Source organism: Salmo salar, chromosome ssa08 (genome assembly GCF_905237065.1).
Source record: "Salmo salar chromosome ssa08, Ssal_v3.1, whole genome shotgun sequence".
Classification (NCBI taxonomy): domain Eukaryota; kingdom Metazoa; phylum Chordata; class Actinopteri; order Salmoniformes; family Salmonidae; genus Salmo; species Salmo salar.
This window is the reverse complement of record NC_059449.1, coordinates 23,933,486-23,953,777: the sequence shown is the minus strand read 5'-3', so window position 1 is coordinate 23,953,777 and position 20,292 is coordinate 23,933,486. Positions and strand designations below refer to the sequence as shown.

The 20,292-nt window shown below is 43.2% G+C and overlaps 1 pseudogene; it reads left to right on the top strand.

The window, feature by feature from the left end:
- The first annotated feature begins 723 nt into the window (after window positions 1-723).
- LOC123744233 (F-box only protein 10-like) overlaps window positions 724-20,292 on the top strand; it is a 33,310-nt pseudogene continuing 13,741 nt past the window's right edge.

The window sequence follows — 20,292 nt, the reverse complement described above, 5'->3', positions numbered from 1 at the left end:
CTCTTCAGCCTCCTCTCTCTCCTCTTCTCTCCCCTTCCCTCTCAGTTCTCTCCATCTTCAGCCTCCTCTCTCTCTCTCTCCTCATCCCTCCCCTTCCCTCTCAGTTCTCTCCATCTTCAGCCTCCTCTCTCTTCTCCTCTCTCCCCTTCCCTCTCAGTTCTCTCCATCTTCAGCCTCCTCTCTCTCTCCTCTTCTCTCCCCTTCCCTCTCAGTTCTCTCCGTCTTCAGCCTCCTCTCTCTCTCTCTCCTCATCCCTCCCCTTCCCTCTCAGCTCTCTCTATCTTCAGCCTCCTCTCTCTCTCTCCTCATCCCTCCCCTTCCCCTTCCCTCTCAGTTCTCTCCGTCTTCAGCCTCCTCTCTCTCTCCTCATCCCTCCCCTTCCCTCTCATTTCTCTATCTTCAGCCTCCTCTCTCTCTCTCCTCATCCCTCCCCTTCCCCTTCCCTCTCAGTTCTCTCCATCTTCAGCCTCCTCTCTCTCTCCTCTTCTCTCCCCTTCCCTCTCAGTTCTCTCGGTCTTCAGCCTCCTCTCTCTCCCCTCATCCCTCCCCTTCCCTCTCAGCTCTCTCTATCTTCAGCCTCCTCTCTCTCTCCTCATCCCTCCCCTTCCCTCTCAGCTCTCTCTATCTTCAGCCTCCTCTCTCTCTCCTCATCCCTCCCCTTCCCTCTCAGTTCCCTCTATCTTCAGCCTCCTCTCTCTCTCTCCTCTTCTCTCGCCCACCCTTGCTCGCTCCCGCCCAGTGTAAGGGCGTCCCTGGTTGGTTTCCATGGCTTGCCTTGCCGTAAAGTGAGGGAAAATGTCTGATTCCTGTCAGTGTTTATATTCTTGATTCCTGAACCAGGCGTTGTTCCCGATATATCGCTAGAAGCATGACTATTACAGCTATATACCTAGTTAAAAACCACGCTGGGATGTCCGGGGCTTAATCCAAGGGACTTTATTAACACGGGTAAGATGTCAAATATAGCCTAGTCTACAATATAGTGAATCCGACGTAATAACGTTAGTGAATATTCGGGTTTACTAGCTAACTTATATCGCTAGGTACGTCCACTAAACGCAGATGTGTAGCTAAATTGTTACTATTATTTTTTCGACAAAATATAGCCAGCCAAGAATTCATGTTTTTATAACGTTACCGATGTCGAAACAAAGTTGCGCCAACGACGATCCAATGTTATTGCCAGTTGCCAACCACGTCGCTGTGTTGTTAGTTGGTACAAATTCCCTTGATGATGATGATGATGATGATGACTCAGTGACAGTCATATGTAACTTCATCCTCACACTAGCCTTTAGTTAGACGTTAGCGGGCCTGTTCCACAATGTAATCTGTCCCGATGGTCGGTCATTGCCCCCAGGAGAAGGAGTAGACAGCCTATGTCTGTAGGAGTTTAAAAAGTCCAACGCAAGACAGTCATCGTTCATGATATAGGCAGTGGAAGTCACCATCACAACGAAGTGTAGGTCTATAGGCCTAGACTAAACTAACCCAGTCAGTCTGTCTGTCTATAGGCCTAGACTAAACTAACCCCTGTCTGTCTGTCTGTCTGTCTGTCTGTCTGTCTGTCTATAGGCCTAGTCTACAGTAACCTAGTCTGTCTGTCTATAAGCCTAGTCTGACAGACAGACAGACAGACAGACAGACTAGGTTAGTTTAGACTAGACCTGCAGACAGACAGACAGACAGACAGACAGACAGACAGACAGACAGACTAGGTTAGTTTAGACTAGGCCTACAGACAGACAGACAGACAGACAGACAGACAGACAGACAGGTTAGTTTAGACTAGGCCTATAGACAGACAGACAGACAGACAGACAGGGTTAGTTTACACTAGGCCTACAGACAGACAGGCAGGCAGGCAGACAGACAGACAGACAGACAGACAGACAGACAGACAGACAGACAGACAGACAGACAGACAGACTAGGTTAGTTTAGACTAGGCCTACAGACAGACAGACAGACAGACAGACAGACAGACAGGGTTAGTTTAGACTAGGCCTATAGACAGACAGACAGACAGGGTTAGTTTACACTAGGCCTACAGACAGGCAGACAGACAGACAGACAGACAGACAGACTAGGTTAGTTTAGACTAGGCCTACAGACAGACAGGGTTAGTTTAGACTAGGCCTATAGACAGACAGACAGACAGACTGTCTGTCTGTCTGTCTGTTCTGTCTGTCTGTCTGTCTGTCTGTCTGCCTGCCTGCCTGCCTGCCTGCCTGCCTGTCTGTCTGTCTGTCTGTCTGTCTGTCTGTCTGTCTGTCTGTCTGTCTGTCTGTAGGCCTAGTGTAAACTAACCCTGTCTGTCTGTCTGTCTGTCTGTCTGTCTGTCTGTCTGTCTGTCTGTCTGTCTGTCTGTCTGTCTGTCTGTCTGTCTGCCTGCCTGCCTGTCTGTCTGTCTGTCTGTCGGCCTAGTGTAAACTAACCCAGTCTGTCTGTGTGTCTCCTGTCCCCAGGTGCCCACCCTCCCTTTCAGAGCCATGTCACTGGGCAGCAGCAGGGGAAGCAGCAGCAGCAGCAGCAGCAGCAGCGGTGGTGGTAGAGGTGTTAACCTCCCAGTGGAGGTATGGCGTGTGGTCCTGGCCTACCTCCCCTCCCAGAGCTGGGCCGCTGCAGCCTGGTGTGCAGGGCCTGGAGAGAGCTGATCCTCTCCCTGGATAACACCCGCTGGAGAGAGCTCTGCCTGGGCCTGCCCGAGTGTCCTCGACACCCCAACTGGCCCAGGTACTGTAATAGAGATGGATGTTCTCTGAACTACAAGGTCTTCCTCTTCACGTTCTCTAAACCCCGTGTGTCTGTCTGTCTGTCCCCAGCCAGCCCCACCTGGAGCCCTCATCCTGGAGAGAAGCCCTGAGGCAGCATGCCATCGCCAGTCGTACCTGGTCCCGTCACGCCCACCCTGAGCTCCAGCCCTCCTCCTGCCTTCACCTGTTCCGCCGGAGGAAGGAGAGGAGGGTGTGGCAGGTGGGGTCGGGCCTGGAGCTGGAGACGTTGAGGGGGGCGTTGGTTGTAGCTGGGTCGTACGACCGGGTGGTGCTGCACCCCGGGGTGTATGAGGAGCAGGCAGAGTTGGTGCTGAAGGTGACTTACTGATTGGCTGCTGTTGTCTTGATGACATAATGTCTAATTAAAGGTGACTTACTGATTGGCTGCTGTTGTCTTGATGACATAATGTCTAATTAAAGGTGACTTACTGATTGGCTGCTGTTGTCTTGATGACATAATGTCTAATTAAAGGTGACTTACTGATTGGCTGCTGTTGTCTTGATGACATAATGTCTAATTAAAGGTGACTTACTGATTGGCTGCTGTTGTCTTGATGACATAATGTCTAATTAAAGGTGACTTACTGATTGGCTGCTGTTGTCTTGATGACATAATGTCTAATTAAAGGTGACTTACTGATTGGCTGCTGTTGTCTTGATGACATAATGTCTAATTAAAGGTGACTTACTGATTGGCTGCTGTTGTCTTGATGACATAATGTCTAATTAAAGGTGACTTACTGATTGGCTGCTGTTGTCTTGATGACATAATGTCTCGTTAAAGGGCCTGTCTGGGATTCATCCATCCATTTCTGGACTTTTAAATTCATTATTTATTCTTTATTTTTAATTTAATTTAACCTTTATTTAACTAGGCAAGTCAGTTAAGAATAAATTCTTATTTACAATGATGGCCTACCCTGGCCAATTGTGCGCCGCCCTATGGGACTCCCCGATCACGGCCGGTTGTGATACAGCCTGGAATCGAACCAGATGAGATGCAGTGCCTTATTATTGTTTGAACTGCAGATTGTTCCTTTAAGTTAATCTGGAGCTGGAAACTATCTGTTAGTATCTGTTAGTGTCTGTTTGTATCTGTTAGTATCTGTTAGTATCTGTTAATATGTTAGTATCTGTTAGTATCTGTTAGTATCTGTTAGTATCTGTTAGTATCTGTTAGTGTCTGTTAGTATCTGTTAGTATCTGTTAGTATCTGTTAGTATCTGTTAGTATCTGTTAGTGTCTGTTAGTATCTGTTAGTATCTGTTAGTGTCTGTTAGTATCTGTTAGTGTCTGTTAGTATCTGTTAGTATCTGTTAGTATCTGTTAGTGTCTGTTAGAGTCTGTTAGTGTCTGTTAGTATCTGTTAGTATCTGTTAGTGTCTGTTAGTATCTGTTAGTATCTGTTAGTATCTGTTAGTGTCTGTTAGTGTCTGTTAGTATCTGTTAATATCTGTTAGTATCTGTTAGTATCTGTTAATATCTGTTAGTATCTGTTAGTGTCTGTTAGTGTCTGTTAGTATCTGTTAGTGTCTGTTAGTATCTGTTAGTATCTGTTAATGTCTGTTAGTATCTGTTAGTATCTGGTAATATCTGGTAAAATGTTAGTATCTGTTAGTATTAAGTATGGTAATAAGATCTGCAATTTGATAAATGAAAATATTGACCTTTGACCCTGCCAGGTGCCTGTGGAGGTGGTGGGGTTAGGGAGGCTGGGGGACGTGGCTCTCCTGGTCAGTCTGGAGCAGCAGTGTCCCACAGCCAGGCTCTCCAACCTGGTCTTCATGCCTGCATGGTTCTCCACCGTTGTATACAAGGTACATCAAATCAGATCACATTTATAAAAACCTTTTTTACAACAGTACATGCGACAGTGGTTTACAGACTGACTGGCTGACTGGCTGGGGTGTTGGACTGGCTGGCTGTGGTGGCTGACTGGCTGGGGTGTCTGACTGGCTGGGGTGTCTGGCTGGCTGGCTGGCTGACTGGCTTGCTGACCGGCTGGGGTGTCTGGCTGGCTGACTGCTGTGGTGGCTGGCTGGCTGGCTGGGGTGTCTGGCTGGCTGGCTGACTGGGGTGTCTGGCTGGCTGACTGCTGTGGTGGCTGGCTGGCTGGCTGGGGTGGCTGGCTGGCTGGAGTGGGGTGTCTGGCTGACTGGCTCAGGTGGCTGGCTGGCTGGCTGACTGGGGTGTCTGGCCTGCTGACTAACTGGCTGGCTGGCTGGTTGGCTGACTGGGGTGTCTGGCCTGCTGACTAACTGGCTGGCTGGTTGGCTGACTGGGGTGTCTGGCTGGAGTGGGGTGTTTGACTGGCTCAGGTGGCTGGCTGGCTGGTTGGCTAACTGGGGTGTCTGGCTGGCTGACTGACTGGCTGGCTGACCGGCTGTCTCTCTGTCTGGGCTGTCAGTCAGTCAGTTGTGTGGCTTTAAGCCTTTAACTGGTTGCTCTGCACCTTTTAGAGGCTGTAAGCAGTGGCCTTCTGTTCATGCTCTGTTAGAGCTCGACCTCTACCTTCCGTTCATGCTCTGTTAGAGCTCAACCTCTACCTTCTGTTAATACTGTTAGAGCTCGACCTCTACGTTCTGTTCATACTGTTAGAGCTCGACCTCTACCTTCTGTTCATGCTCTGTTAGAGCTCGACCTCTACCTTCTGTTCATACTGTTAGAGCTCGACCTCTACCTTCTGTTCATGCTCTGTTAGAGCTCGACCTCTACCTTCTGTTCATGCTCTGTTAGAGCTCGACCTCTACCTTCTGTTAATACTGTTAGAGCTCGACCTCTACCTTCTGTTCATGCTCTGTTAGAGCTCGACCTCTACCTTCTGTTCATACTGTTAGAGCTCGACCTCTACCTTCTGTTCATACTGTTAGAGCTCGACCTCTACCTTCTGTTCATGCTCTGTTAGAGCTCGACCTCTACCTTCTGTTCATGCTCTGTTAGAGCTCGACCTCTACCTTCTGTTCATACTGTTAGAGCTCGACCTCTACCTTCTGTTCATACTGTTAGAGCTCGACCTCTACCTTCTGTTCATACTGTTAGAGCTCGACCTCTACCTTCTGTTCATACTGTTAGAGCTCGACCTCTACCTTCTGTTCATACTGTTAGAGCTCAACCTCTACCTTCTGTTCATGCTCTGTTAGAGCTCGACCTCTACCTTCTGTTCATACTGTTAGAGCTCGACCTCTACCTTCTGTTCATACTGTTAGAGCTCGACCTCTACCTTCTGTTCATACTCTGTTAGAGCTCGACCTCTACCTTCTGTTCATGCTCTGTTAGAGCTCGACCTCTACCTTCTGTTCATACTGTTAGAGCTCGACCTCTACCTTCTGTTCATGCTCTGTTAGAGCTCGACCTCTACCTTCTGTTCATACTGTTAGAGCTCGACCTCTACCTTCTGTTCATACTGTTAGAGCTCGACCTCTACCTTCTGTTCATACTGTTAGAGCTCGACCTCTACCTTCTGTTCATACTCTGTTAGAGCTCGACCTCTACCTTCTGTTCATACTGTTAGAGCTCGACCTCTACCTTCTGTTCATACTCTGTTAGAGGTCGACCTCTACCTTCTGTTCATGCTCTGTTAGAGCTCGACCTCTACCTTCTGTTCATACTGTTAGAGCTCGACCTCTACCTTCTGTTCATACTGTTAGAGGTCGACCTCTACCTTCTGTTAATACTGTTAGAGCTCGACCTCTACCTTCTGTTCATGCTCTGTTAGAGCTCGACCTCTACCTTCTGTTCATACTGTTAGAGCTCGACCTCTACCTTCTGTTCATACTGTTAGAGCTCGACCTCTACCTTCTGTTCATACTCTGTTAGAGCTCAACCTCTACCTTCTGTTCATACTGTTAGAGCTCGACCTCTACCTTCTGTTCATACTGTTAGAGCTCGACCTCTACCTTCTGTTCATACTGTTAGAGCTCGACCTCTACCTTCTGTTCATACTCTGTTAGAGCTCGACCTCTACCTTCTGTTCATACTGTTAGAGCTCGACCTCTACCTTCTGTTCATGCTCTGTTAGAGCTCGACCTCTACCTTCTGTTCATACTGTTAGAGCTCGACCTCTACCTTCTGTTCATACTCTGTTAGAGCTCGACCTCTACCTTCTGTTCATACTCTGTTAGAGGTCGACCTCTACCTTCTGTTCATGCTCTGTTAGAGCTCGACCTCTACCTTCTGTTCATACTCTGTTAGAGCTCGACCTCTACCTTCTGTTCATACTGTTAGAGCTCGACCTCTACCTTCTGTTCATACTCTGTTAGAGCTCGACCTCTACCTTCTGTTCATACTGTTAGAGCTCGACCTCTACCTTCTGTTCATGCTCTGTTAGAGCTCGACCTCTACCTTCTGTTCATACTGTTAGAGCTCGACCTCTACCTTCTGTTCATACTGTTAGAGCTCGACCTCTACCTTCTGTTCATGCTCTGTTAGAGCTCGACCTCTACCTTCTGTTCATGCTCTGTTAGAGCTTGCTGCAGTTTCACCTTTTCTCTGTATCATTCTCTCTCCTACCCTCTACCCCCTCCCTCCACCAGACATCATCAGGTCATGTCCAGTTGGACAACTGTAATTTCGAGGGAGCTCAGCTGCAGATCCGAGGACCAGGAACCTGCCACGCCCGCTTCTGCTCATTCTCACAGGGAAGCTCCACCCACTTCCTGGGCGTGGCCCTCAGCCTGTTGGATAGCTGTGATTTCTCAGGAAGTGATTCGGCGTCCGTGACGGTTGAGGGCGCTCCAGTGACGGAGCGGAACTGGGCCTGTAAACACCTGGCCGCTCTGGCCCGAACCACCACATCCTGGACCTCGCCTGGGAGTGGTAGCCCAGCTGGAGACAACTTGGGCGGGCATTCAGGAGCCACACGGCCCCCTGGGGCTACCATCACCCTGGAGGACTGGAGCAAAGGAGAAACGGAGAGCAGGAGGAGAGGAGGAGGAGGAGGAGAGAAAGGAGGTTGTCAGGATACGGTGATTGAGGACGGCTGGAGCGACAGCGCTCCTAGTGAGGAGGAAGAGGAGGAGGAAAAAGGAGAGGAAGGTTCAGGACAAGGCAACAACAGTCTAAACTACAGACTGGCCCACAGTCACCACGGCCTCTCTCATCTCCTCAGACCCAACCAGGACGACTCCCCCTCGTTGACCCCTGAAATCCGAACCCTGAGCGAGGAGCTCCAACGCGACCCCGGAGCCCAGGCGCTGGTCGAGGCAGTGCAGGGGTGCGTGCTGAGGCGCTGCCTGTTTCGGGACGGCAAGGGCGGTGTGCACGTGTGTAACCACGGAAACGCCAGGTTGGAAGGAAACGTGTTCCGAGGGCTGACCTATGCCGTGCGCTGCATCCAGAACGCCACGGTAACCAGATAGGGCTGCCGATCTGATATGATAGGTTGATTGATTGGTGGGTTGGTTGATTGATTGGGTTGGTATGTTGATTGATTGGTTGGTTGGTGGATTGATGGGTTGGTTGGTTGGTATGTTGATTGATGGGTTGGTTGGTTGATTGATTGATGGGTTGGTTGGTTGATTGATTGATTGATGGGTTGGTTGGTTGGTTGATTGATTGATGGGTTGGTTGGTTGGTTGATTGATGGGTTGGTTGATTGATGGGTTGGTATGTTGATTGATTGATGGGTTTGTTGGTTGGTTGATTGATTGATGGGTTGGTTGGTTGATTGATTGATGGGTTGGTTGGTTGGTTGGTTGATTGATTGATGGGTTGGTTGATTGATGGGTTGGTATGTTGATTGATTGATTGATTGATGGGTTTGTTGGTTGGTTGGTTGATTGATTGGGTTGGTTTGTTGAAGGATTGGTTTGTTGATGTATATATCCTCCCTTAACTGGATGTGTTTTAGATAGTAATCTACACTACCAGTCAAAAGTTTTAGAACACCTACTCATTTTAAGGGTTTTTCTTCGTTTTGACTATTTTCTACATTGTAGAATAATAGTGAAGACATCAAAACTATGAAATAGCACATATGGAATCATGTAGTAACCAAAATAGTGTTAAACAAATCAAAATATGTTTTATATTTGAGATTCTTCAAATAGCCACCCTTTGCCTTGATGATAGCTTTGCACACGCTTGGCATTCTCTCAACCAGCTTCATGAGGTAGTCACCTTGAATGCATTTCAATTAACAGGTGTGCCTTGTTAATTTGTGGAATTGATTTCCTTCTTTATTCGTTTGAGCCAATCAGTTGTGTTGTGACAAGGTAGGAGGGGTATACAGAAGATAGCCCTATATGGTAAAAGACCAAGTCCATATTATGGCAAGAACAGCTCAAATAAGCAAAGAGAAACGACAGTCCATCATTACCGTAAATTTTGGACTATAAGCCGCAACTTTTTACCAGGCTTTGAACCTCACGGCTTAAACAATGACGTGGCTAATATATGGATTTTTCCCGCTTTCAATTTTTTTTTCTCCAAAAACACATTCTGTGACGTGCTCAGTTTTTTGGCGGCATGAAGCTTTCATTAGACCAATGAAATTGCCGAACGGGTTAAGGTCAAACAACTTTTTTGTTTACTGTTTAGATTAAATCGAGCGCTCTCAAACTTCCCATCATTCTGATTACGGTAGTCATTTTGTCACCCTCATCATGGCAAAGACACGGAGAAATGCATATGATGCAGCTTTCAAGTTGAGGGCGATTGATCTGGCTGTTGGAAAAGGAAATAGAGCTGCTGCACGGGAGCTTGGTCTTAATGAGTCGATGATAAGACGTTGGAAACAGCAGCGTGAGGAATTGACTCAGTGCAAAAAGACAACTAAAGCTTACTGCAAATGTTTTATTTTTGTTACAAGCCGTGTTTCGTTAAAGCCTATTTATTTTTGTTACAAGCCGTGTTTCGTTAAAGCCTGTGTAAAGTTAATTTGTTTCAATGTACCGGTAGGCACCTGCGGCTTATAGACATGTGCGGCATATTTATGTTCAAAATAACACTTTTTTTTTTTTATTACGTGGGTGCGGCTTATATTCAGGTGCGCTTAATAGTCCGGAAATTACGGTACTTTAAGACATGAAGGTCAGTCAATCTGGAAAATGTCAAGAACTTTGAAAGTTTCTGCAACTGCAGTCGCAAAAACCATCAAGCGCTATGATAAAACTGGCTCTCATGAGGACCGCCAGAGGAAAGGAAGACCCAGAGTTACCTCTGCTGCAGAGGATAAGTTCATTAGAGTTAACTGCACCTCAGATTGCAGCCCAAATAAATGCTTCACAGAGTTTAAGTAACAGACACATCTCAACATCAACTGTTCAGAGGAGACTGTAAATCAGGCCTTCATGGTTGAATTGCTGCAAAGAAACCACTTCTAAAAGACACCAATAAGAAAAAGAGACTTGCTTGGGCCAAGAAACATGAGCAATGGACATTAGACCGGTGGAAATTTGTCCTTTGGTCTGATGAGTCCAAATTGGAGATTTTTGGTTCCAACCGCCGTGTCTTTGTGAGATGCGGTGTGGGTGAACGGATGATCTCCGCATGTGTGGTTCCCACCGTGAAGCATGGAGGAGGAGGTGTGATGGTGTGGGGATACTTTGCTGGTGACATGCTGTGATTGATTTAGAATTCAAGCCACACTTAACCAGCATGGCTACCACAGCATTCTGCAGCGATACGCCATCCCATCTGGTTTGGGCTTAGTGGGACTATAATTCGTTTTTTAACAGGACAATGACCCAACACACCTCCAGGCTGTGTAATGGCTATTTTATTGCTGCACAATCACCCGACCTCAAACAAATTGAGATGGTTTGGGATGAGTCGGACCGCAGAGTGAAGGAAAAGCAGCCAACAAGTACTCAGCATATGTGGGAACTACTTCAAGACGGCTGTAAAAGCATTCCAGGTGAAGCTGGTTGAGAGAACGCTAAGAGTGTGCAAAGGGTGACTATTTGTAGAATCTCAAATATAAAATATATTTTGATTTATTTAACACTTTTGTTTTGGTTACTACATAATTTCATATGTGTTATTTCATAGTTTTGATGTCTTCAACTATTATTATACAATGTAGAAAATAGTAAAAATAAATAAAGAACCCTTGAATGAGTCGGTGTTGTAAAACATTTGACCGGTAGTGTAGATCAAACATGATTGTGTGTATCTCATTGGTGTGTGTATTTTGCATGTGTGTGTGTGTGTGTGTGTGTGTGTGTTCCAGATTGTGATGCTCAGTAATGAGGTGTGTGAGTGTCGTGCGTCGGGCGTGTTCCTGCGTCTGTCGTCTCACGGTCTGATCGCTGACAACAACATCCACTCCAACGGGGAGGCGGGGCTTGACATCCGCAAGGGGGCGGACCCCATCATCCTGGTAGTTCTATTCATTCTATTTCACATCCCTGATGTCATCGTCGTCTGTCCTGTTCGTCTCTGATGTCATCGTCATCTGTCCTGTTCGTCTCTGATGTCATCGTCATCTGTCCTGTTCGTCTCTGATGTCATCGTCATCTGTCCTGTTCGTCTCTGATGTCATCGTATCTGTCCTGTTCGTCTCTGATGTCATCGTCTCTGATGTCATCGTATCTGTCCTGTTCGTCTCTGATGTCATCGTATCTGTCCTGTTCGTCTCTGATGTCATCGTCATCTGTCCTGTTCGTCTCTGATGTCATCGTATCTGTCCTGTTCGTCTCTGATGTCATCGTCTCTGATGTCATCGTATCTGTCCTGTTCGTCTCTGATGTCATCGTCTCTGATGTCATCGTATCTGTCCTGTTCGTCTCTGATGTCATTGTATCTGTCCTGTTTGTCTCTGATGTCATCGTATCTGTCCTGTTCGTCTCTGATGTCATTGTATCTGTCCTGTTTGTCTCTGATGTCATTGTATCTGTCCTGTTTGTCTCTGATGTCATTGTATCTGTCCTGTTTGTCTCTGATGTCATCGTATCTGTCCTGTTCGTCTCTGATGTCATTGTATCTGTCCTGTTTGTCTCTGATGTCATTGTATCTGTCCTGTTTGTCTCTGATGTCATTGTATCTGTCCTGTTTGTCTTACTAGTGCACTTGGCATTTTCCTCTCTACACAGCAGTTTGTCAAATGGGTGTCAAATCATATCTGCCTTTCATCTGGTAGAAGCCTTCCCTGTAGCTCAGTTGGTAGAGCATGGTGTTTGCAACGCCAGGGTTGTGGGTTCGATTCCCACGGGGGGCCAGCACAGAAAAAAAAAAAATGTATGAAATTGTATGAAATGTATGCATTCACTACTGTAAGTCGCTCTGGATAAGAGCGTCTGCTAAATGACTAAAATGTAAATGTAAGTTACAGGACATGGTGGTCTGTCTGTCTGTCTGTCTGTCTGTCTGTCTGTCTGTCTGTCTGTCTTTTATCTCAGGAGACATGATCTAAAATAACAACTGATCAAACTTTCTCTGTCTCACACACACACACACACACACACACACACACACACACTCACACACACACTCAGTGTAACAGAATACACAGTGGTTTGCGTTCCGGCATCGTGGTCCTTGGCAACGGGAGGGGTTCCATCCGGAGCAACCAGATCTACAACAACAAGGAAGCAGGAGTCTACATTCTGTTCAACAGCAACCCTGTAGTCAGGTAGGAGGGGGGGGGTCTACATTATGTTCAACAGCAACCCTGTAGTCAGGTAGGAGGGGGGGGGGTCTACATTCTGTTCAACAGCAACCCTGTAGTCAGGTAGGAGGGGGGGTCTACATTCTGTTCAACAGCAACCCTGTAGTCAGGTAGGAGGGGGGGGTCTACATTCTGTTCAACAGCAACCCTGTAGTCAGGTAGGAGGGGGGTCTACATTCTGTTCAACAGCAACCCTGTAGTCAGGTAGGAGGGGGGGGTCTACATTCTGTTCAACAGCAACCCTGTAGTCAGGTAGGAGGGGGGTCTACATTCTGTTCAACAGCAACCCTGTAGTCAGGTAGGAGGGGGGGTCTACATTCTGTTCAACAGCAACCCTGTAGTCAGGTAGGAGGGGGGTCTACATTCTGTTCAACAGGAACCCTGTAGTCAGGTAGGAGGGGGGGTCTACATTCTGTTCAACAGCAACCCTGTAGTCAGGTAGGAGGGGGGGGTCTACATTCTGTTCAACAGCAACCCTGTAGTCAGGTAGGAGGGGGGGTCTACATTCTGTTCAACAGCAACCCTGTAGTCAGGTAGGAGGGGGGGTCTACATTCTGTTCAACAGCAACCCTGTAGTCAGGTAGGAGGGGGGTCTACATTCTGTTCAACAGCAACCCTGTAGTCAGGTAGGAGGGGGGGGTCTACATTCTGTTCAACAGCAACACTGTAGTCAGGTAGGAGGGGGGGTCTACATTCTGTTCAACAGCAACCCTGTAGTCAGGTAGGAGGGGGGGTCTACATTCTGTTCAACAGCAACCCTGTAGTCAGGTAGGAGGGGGGGTCTACATTCTGTTCAACAGCAACCCTGTAGTCAGGTAGGAGGGGGGGTCTACATTCTGTTCAACAGCAACCCTGTAGTCAGGTAGGAGGGGGGGGTCTACATTCTGTTCAATGGGAACCCTGTAGTCAGGTAGGAGGGGGGGTCTACATTCTGTTCAACAGCAACCCTGTAGTCAGGTAGGAGGGGGGGTCTACATTCTGTTCAACAGCAACCCTGTAGTCAGGTAGGAGGGGGGGTCTACATTCTGTTCAACAGCAACCCTGTAGTCAGGTAGGAGGGGGGGTCTACATTATGTTCAACAGCAACCCTGTAGTCAGGTAGGAGGGGGGGGTCTACATTCTGTTCAACAGCAACCCTGTAGTCAGGTAGGAGGGGGGTCTACATTCTGTTCAACAGCAACCCTGTAGTCAGGTAGGAGGGGGGGTCTACATTCTGTTCAACAGCAACCCTGTAGTCAGGTAGGAGGGGGGTCTACATTCTGTTCAACAGCAACCCTGTAGTCAGGTAGGAGGGGGGGTCTACATTCTGTTCAACAGCAACCCTGTAGTCAGGTAGGAGGGGGGGTCTACATTCTGTTCAACAGCAACCCTGTAGTCAGGTAGGAGGGGGGGGTCTACATTCTGTTCAATGGGAACCCTGTAGTCAGGTAGGAGGGGGGGTCTACATTCTGTTCAACAGCAACCCTGTAGTCAGGTAGGAGGGGGGGGTCTACATTCTGTTCAACAGCAACCCTGTAGTCAGGTAGGAGGGGGGGGTCTACATTCTGTTCAACAGCAACCCTGTAGTCAGGTAGGAGGGGGGGTCTACATTCTGTTCAACAGCAACCCTGTAGTCAGGTAGGAGGGGGGGTCTACATTCTGTTCAATGGGAACCCTGTAGTCAGGTAGGAGGGGGGGGGTCTACATTCTGTTCAACAGCAACCCTGTAGTCAGGTAGGAGGGGGGGTCTACATTCTGTTCAACAGCAACCCTGTAGTCAGGTAGGAGGGGGGGTCTACATTATGTTCAACAGCAACCCTGTAGTCAGGTAGGAGGGGGGGGGTCTACATTCTGTTCAACAGCAACCCTGTAGTCAGGTAGGAGGGGGGGTCTACATTCTGTTCAACAGCAACCCTGTAGTCAGGTAGGAGGGGGGTCTACATTCTGTTCAACAGCAACCCTGTAGTCAGGTAGGAGGGGGGGTCTACATTCTGTTCAACAGGAACCCTGTAGTCAGGTAGGAGGGGGGTCTACATTCTGTTCAACAGCAACCCTGTAGTCAGGTAGGAGGGGGGGTCTACATTCTGTTCAACGGGAACCCTGTAGTCAGGTAGGAGGGGGGGTCTACATTCTGTTCAACAGCAACCCTGTAGTCAGGTAGGAGGGGGGGGTCTACATTCTGTTCAACAGCAACCCTGTAGTCAGGTAGGATGGGGGTCTACATTCTGTTCAACAGCAACCCTGTAGTCAGGTAGGAGGGGGGGTCTACATTCTGTTCAACAGGAACCCTGTAGTCAGGTAGGAGGGGGGTCTACATTCTGTTCAACAGCAACCCTGTAGTCAGGTAGGAGGGGGGGTCTACATTCTGTTCAACAGCAACCCTGTAGTCAGGTAGGATGGGGGTCTACATTCTGTTCAATGGGAACCCTGTAGTCAGGTAGGAGGGGGGGTCTACATTCTGTTCAACAGCAACCCTGTAGTCAGGTAGGATGGGGGGTCTACATTCTGTTCAACAGGAACCCTGTAGTCAGGTAGGATGGGGGGTCTACATTCTGTTCAACAGGAACCCTGTAGTCAGGTAGAATGGGGGGGTCTACATTCTGTTCAACAGGAACCCTGTAGTCAGGTAGGAGGGGGGTCTACATTCTGTTCAACAGGAACCCTGTAGTCAGGTAGGAGGGGGGGGTCTACATTCTGTTCAACAGGAACCCTGTAGTCAGGTAGGAGGGGGGGTCTACATTCTGTTCAACGGGAACCCTGTAGTCAGGTAGGAGGGGGGGGGTCTACATTCTGTTCAACAGCAACCCTGTAGTCAGGTAGGAGGGGGGTCTACATTCTGTTCAACAGCAACCCTGTAGTCAGGTAGGAGGGGGGGGTCTACATTCTGTTCAACAGCAACCCTGTAGTCAGGTAGGAGGGGTAGTCTACATTCTGTTCAATGGGAACCCTGTAGTCAGGTAGGAGGGGGGTCTACATTCTGTTCAACAGCAACCCTGTAGTCAGGTAGGAGGGGTAGTCTACATTCTGTTCAACAGCAACCCTGTAGTCAGGTAGGAGGGGGGGTCTACATTCTGTTCAACAGCAACCCTGTAGTCAGGTAGGAGGGGGGTCTACATTCTGTTCAACGGCAACCCTGTAGTCAGGTAGGAGGGGGGTCTACATTCTGTTCAACGGGAACCCTGTAGTCAGGTAGGAGGGGGGGTCTACATTCTGTTCAACAGGAACCCTGTAGTCAGGTAGGAGGGGGGGGTCTACATTCTGTTCAACGGGAACCCTGTAGTCAGGTAGGAGGGGGGGTCTACATTCTGTTCAACAGGAACCCTGTAGTCAGGTAGGAGGGGTCGTCTACATTCTGTTCAACAGCAACCCTGTAGTCAGGTAGGAGGGGGGGTCTACATTCTGTTCAACAGGAACCCTGTAGTCAGGTAGGAGGGGGGTCTACATTCTGTTCAATGGGAACCCTGTAGTCAGGTAGAATGGGGGGGTCTACATTCTGTTCAACAGCAACCCTGTAGTCAGGTAGGAGGGGTAGTCTACATTCTGTTCAATGGGAACCCTGTAGTCAGGTAGGAGGGGGGTCTACATTCTTTTTCAACAGCAACCCTGTAGTCAGGTAGGAGGGGGGGTCTACATTCTGTTCAACAGCAACCCTGTAGTCAGGTAGGAGGGGGGGGTCTACATTCTGTTCAACAGCAACCCTGTAGTCATTTGGGACACATCCTGAAATGTTGTGGTTTTCACCTTCAGCCTCAAGATTCATTACTATATAGATATTATACATTATGTCTAGAGAGATTCATTACTATATATCTAGATATTATACATTATGTCTAGAGATTCATTACTATATAGATATTATACATTATGTCTAGAGAGATTCATTACTATATAGATATTATACATTATGTCTAGAGATTCATTACTATATAGATATTATACATTATGTCTGGAGAGATTCATTACTATATAGATATTATACATTATGTCTAGAGAGATTCATTACTATATAGATATTATACATTATGTCTAGAGATTCATTACTATATAGATATTATACATTATGTCTAGAGAGATTCATTACTATATATCTAGATATTATACATTATGTCTAGAGATTCATTACTATATAGATATTATACATTATGTCTAGAGAGATTCATTACTATATAGATATTATACATTATGTCTGGAGAGATTCATTACTATATATCTAGATATTATACATTATGTCTGGAGAGATTCATCACTATATATCTAGATATTATACATTATGTCTAGAGGTTCATTACTATATAGATATTATACATTATGTCTGGAGAGATTCATTACTATATAGATATTATACATTATGTCTAGAGAGATTCATTACTATATAGATATTATACATTATGTCTAGAGAGATTCATCACTATATATCTAGATATTATACATTATGTCTAGAGAGATTCATTACTATATAGATATTATACATTATGTCTGGAGAGATTCATTACTATATATCTAGATATTATACATTATGTCTAGAGATTCATTACTATATAGATACTAATACATTATGTCTAGAGTGATTCATTACTATATATCTAGATATTATACATTATGTCTAGAGAGATTCATCACTATATATCTAGATATTATACATTATGTCTAGAGAGATTCATTACTATCTAGATATTATACATTATGTCTAGAGAGATTCATTACTATATAGATATTATACATTATGTCTAGAGAGATTCATCACTATATAGATATTATACATTATGTCTAGAGAGATTCATTACTATATAGATATTATACATTATGTCTAGAGAGATTCATCACTATATAGATATTATACATTATGTCTAGAGAGATTCATTACTATATAGATATTATACATTATGTCTAGAGATTCATTACTATATAGATATTATACATTATGTCTAGAGAGATTCATTACTATATATCTAGATATTATACATTATGTCTAGAGAGATTCATTACTATCTAGATATTATACATTATGTCTAGAGAGATTCATCACTATATATCTAGATATTATACATTATGTCTAGAGAGATTCATTACTATATAGATATTATACATTATGTCTAGAGAGATTCATTACTATATATCTAGATATTATACATTATGTCTAGAGAGATTCATTACTATCTAGATATTATACATTATGTCTAGAGAGATTCATCACTATATAGATATTATACATTATGTCTAGAGATTCATTACTATATAGATATTATACATTATGTCTAGAGAGATTCATTACTATATATATATTATACATTATGTCTAGAGAGATTCATCACTATATAGATATTATACATTATGTCTAGAGAGATTCATTACTATATAGATATTATACATTATGTCTAGAGATTCATTACTATATAGATATTATACATTATGTCTGGAGAGATTCATTACTATATATCTAGATATTATACATTATGTCTAGAGATTCATTACTATATAGATATTATACATTATGTCTAGAGATTCATTACTATATAGATATTATACATTATGTCTAGAGAGATTCATCACTATATATCTAGATATTATACATTATGTCTAGAGAGATTCATTACTATCTAGATATTATACATTATGTCTAGAGAGATTCATTACTATATAGATATTATACATTATGTCTAGAGAGATTCATTACTATATATCTAGATATTATACATTATGTCTAGAGAGATTCATTACTATCTAGATATTATACATTATGTCGAGAGAGATTCATCACTATATAGATATTATACATTATGTCTAGAGATTCATTACTATATAGATATTATACATTATGTCTAGAGAGATTCATTACTATATAGATATTATACATTATGTCTAGAGATTCATTACTATATAGATATTATACATTATGTCTGGAGAGATTCATTACTATATATCTAGATATTATACATTATGTCTAGAGAGATTCATCACTATATATCTAGATATTATACATTATGTCTAGAGAGATTCATTACTATCTAGATATTATACATTATGTCAAGAGAGATTCATTACTATATAGATATTATACATTATGTCTAGAGAGATTCATTACTATATATATAGATATTATACATTATGTCTAGAGATTCATCACTATATAGATATTATACATTATGTCTAGAGAGATTCATTACTATATAGATATTATACATTATGTCTAGAGAGATTAATTACTATATATCTAGATATTATACATTATGTCTAGAGATTCATTACTATATATCTAGATATTATACATTATGTCTAGAGATTCATTGCTATATATCTAGATATTATACATTATGTCTAGAGAGATTCATCACTATCTAGATATTATACATTATGTCTAGAGAGATTCATTACTATATAGATATTATACATTATGTCTAGAGATTCATTACTATATAGATATTATACATTATGTCTAGAGAGATTCATTACTATATAGATATTATACATTATGTCTAGAGAGATTCATTACTATATATCTAGATATTATACATTATGTCTAGAGAGATTCATCACTATATATCTAGATATTATACATTATGTCTAGAGAGATTCATTACTATCTAGATATTATACATTATGTCTAGAGATTCATTACTATATAGATATTATACATTATGTCAAGAGAGATTCATCACTATATAGATATTATACATTATGTCTGGAGAGATTCATTACTATATAGATATTATACATTATGTCTGGAGAGATTCATTACTATATATCTAGATATTATACATTATGTCTGGAGAGATTCATTACTATATAGATATTATACATTATGTCTAGAGATTCATTACTATATAGATATTATACATTATGTGTAGAGAGATTCATCACTATATAGATATTATACATTATGTCTGGAGAGATCCATTACTATATAGATATTATACATTATGTCTAGAGAGATTCATCACTATATATCTAGATATTATACATTATGTCTAGAGATTCATTACTATATAGATATTATACATTATGTCTAGAGAGATTCATTACTATATAGATATTATACATTATGTCTAGAGATTCATTACTATATAGATATTATACATTATGTCTGGAGAGATTCATTACTATATATCTAGATATTATACATTATGTCTAGAGAGATTCATCACTATATAGATATTATACATTATGTCTAGAGAGATTGATCACTATATAGATATTATACATTATGTCTGGAGAGATTCATTACTATATAGATATTATACATTATGTCTAGAGATTCATTACTATATAGATATTATACATTATGTCTAGAGAGATTCATTACTATATATCTAGATATTATACATTATGTCTAGAGAGATTCATTACTATATATCTAGATATTATACATTATGTCTAGAGATTCATTACTATATATCTAGATATTATACATTATGTCTAGAGATTCATTACTATATAGATATTATACATTATGTCTGGAGATTCATTACTATATAGATATTATACATTATGTCTAGAGATTCATTACTATATAGATATTATACATTATGTCTGGAGAGATTCATTACTATATAGATATTATACATTATGTCTAGAGATTCATTACTATATAGATATTATACATTATGTCTAGAGAGATTCATTACTATATATCTAGATATTATACATTATGTCTAGAGAGATTCATTACTATATATCTAGATATTATACATTATGTCTAGAGATTCATTACTATATATTAGATATTATACATTATGTCTAGAGATTCATTACTATATAGATATTATACATTATGTCTAGAGATTCATTACTATATAGATATTATACATTATGTCTAGAGATTCATTACTATATAGATATTATACATTATGTCTAGAGATTCATCACTATATAGATATTATACATTATGTCTAGAGATTCATTACTATATATCTAGATATTATACATTATGTCT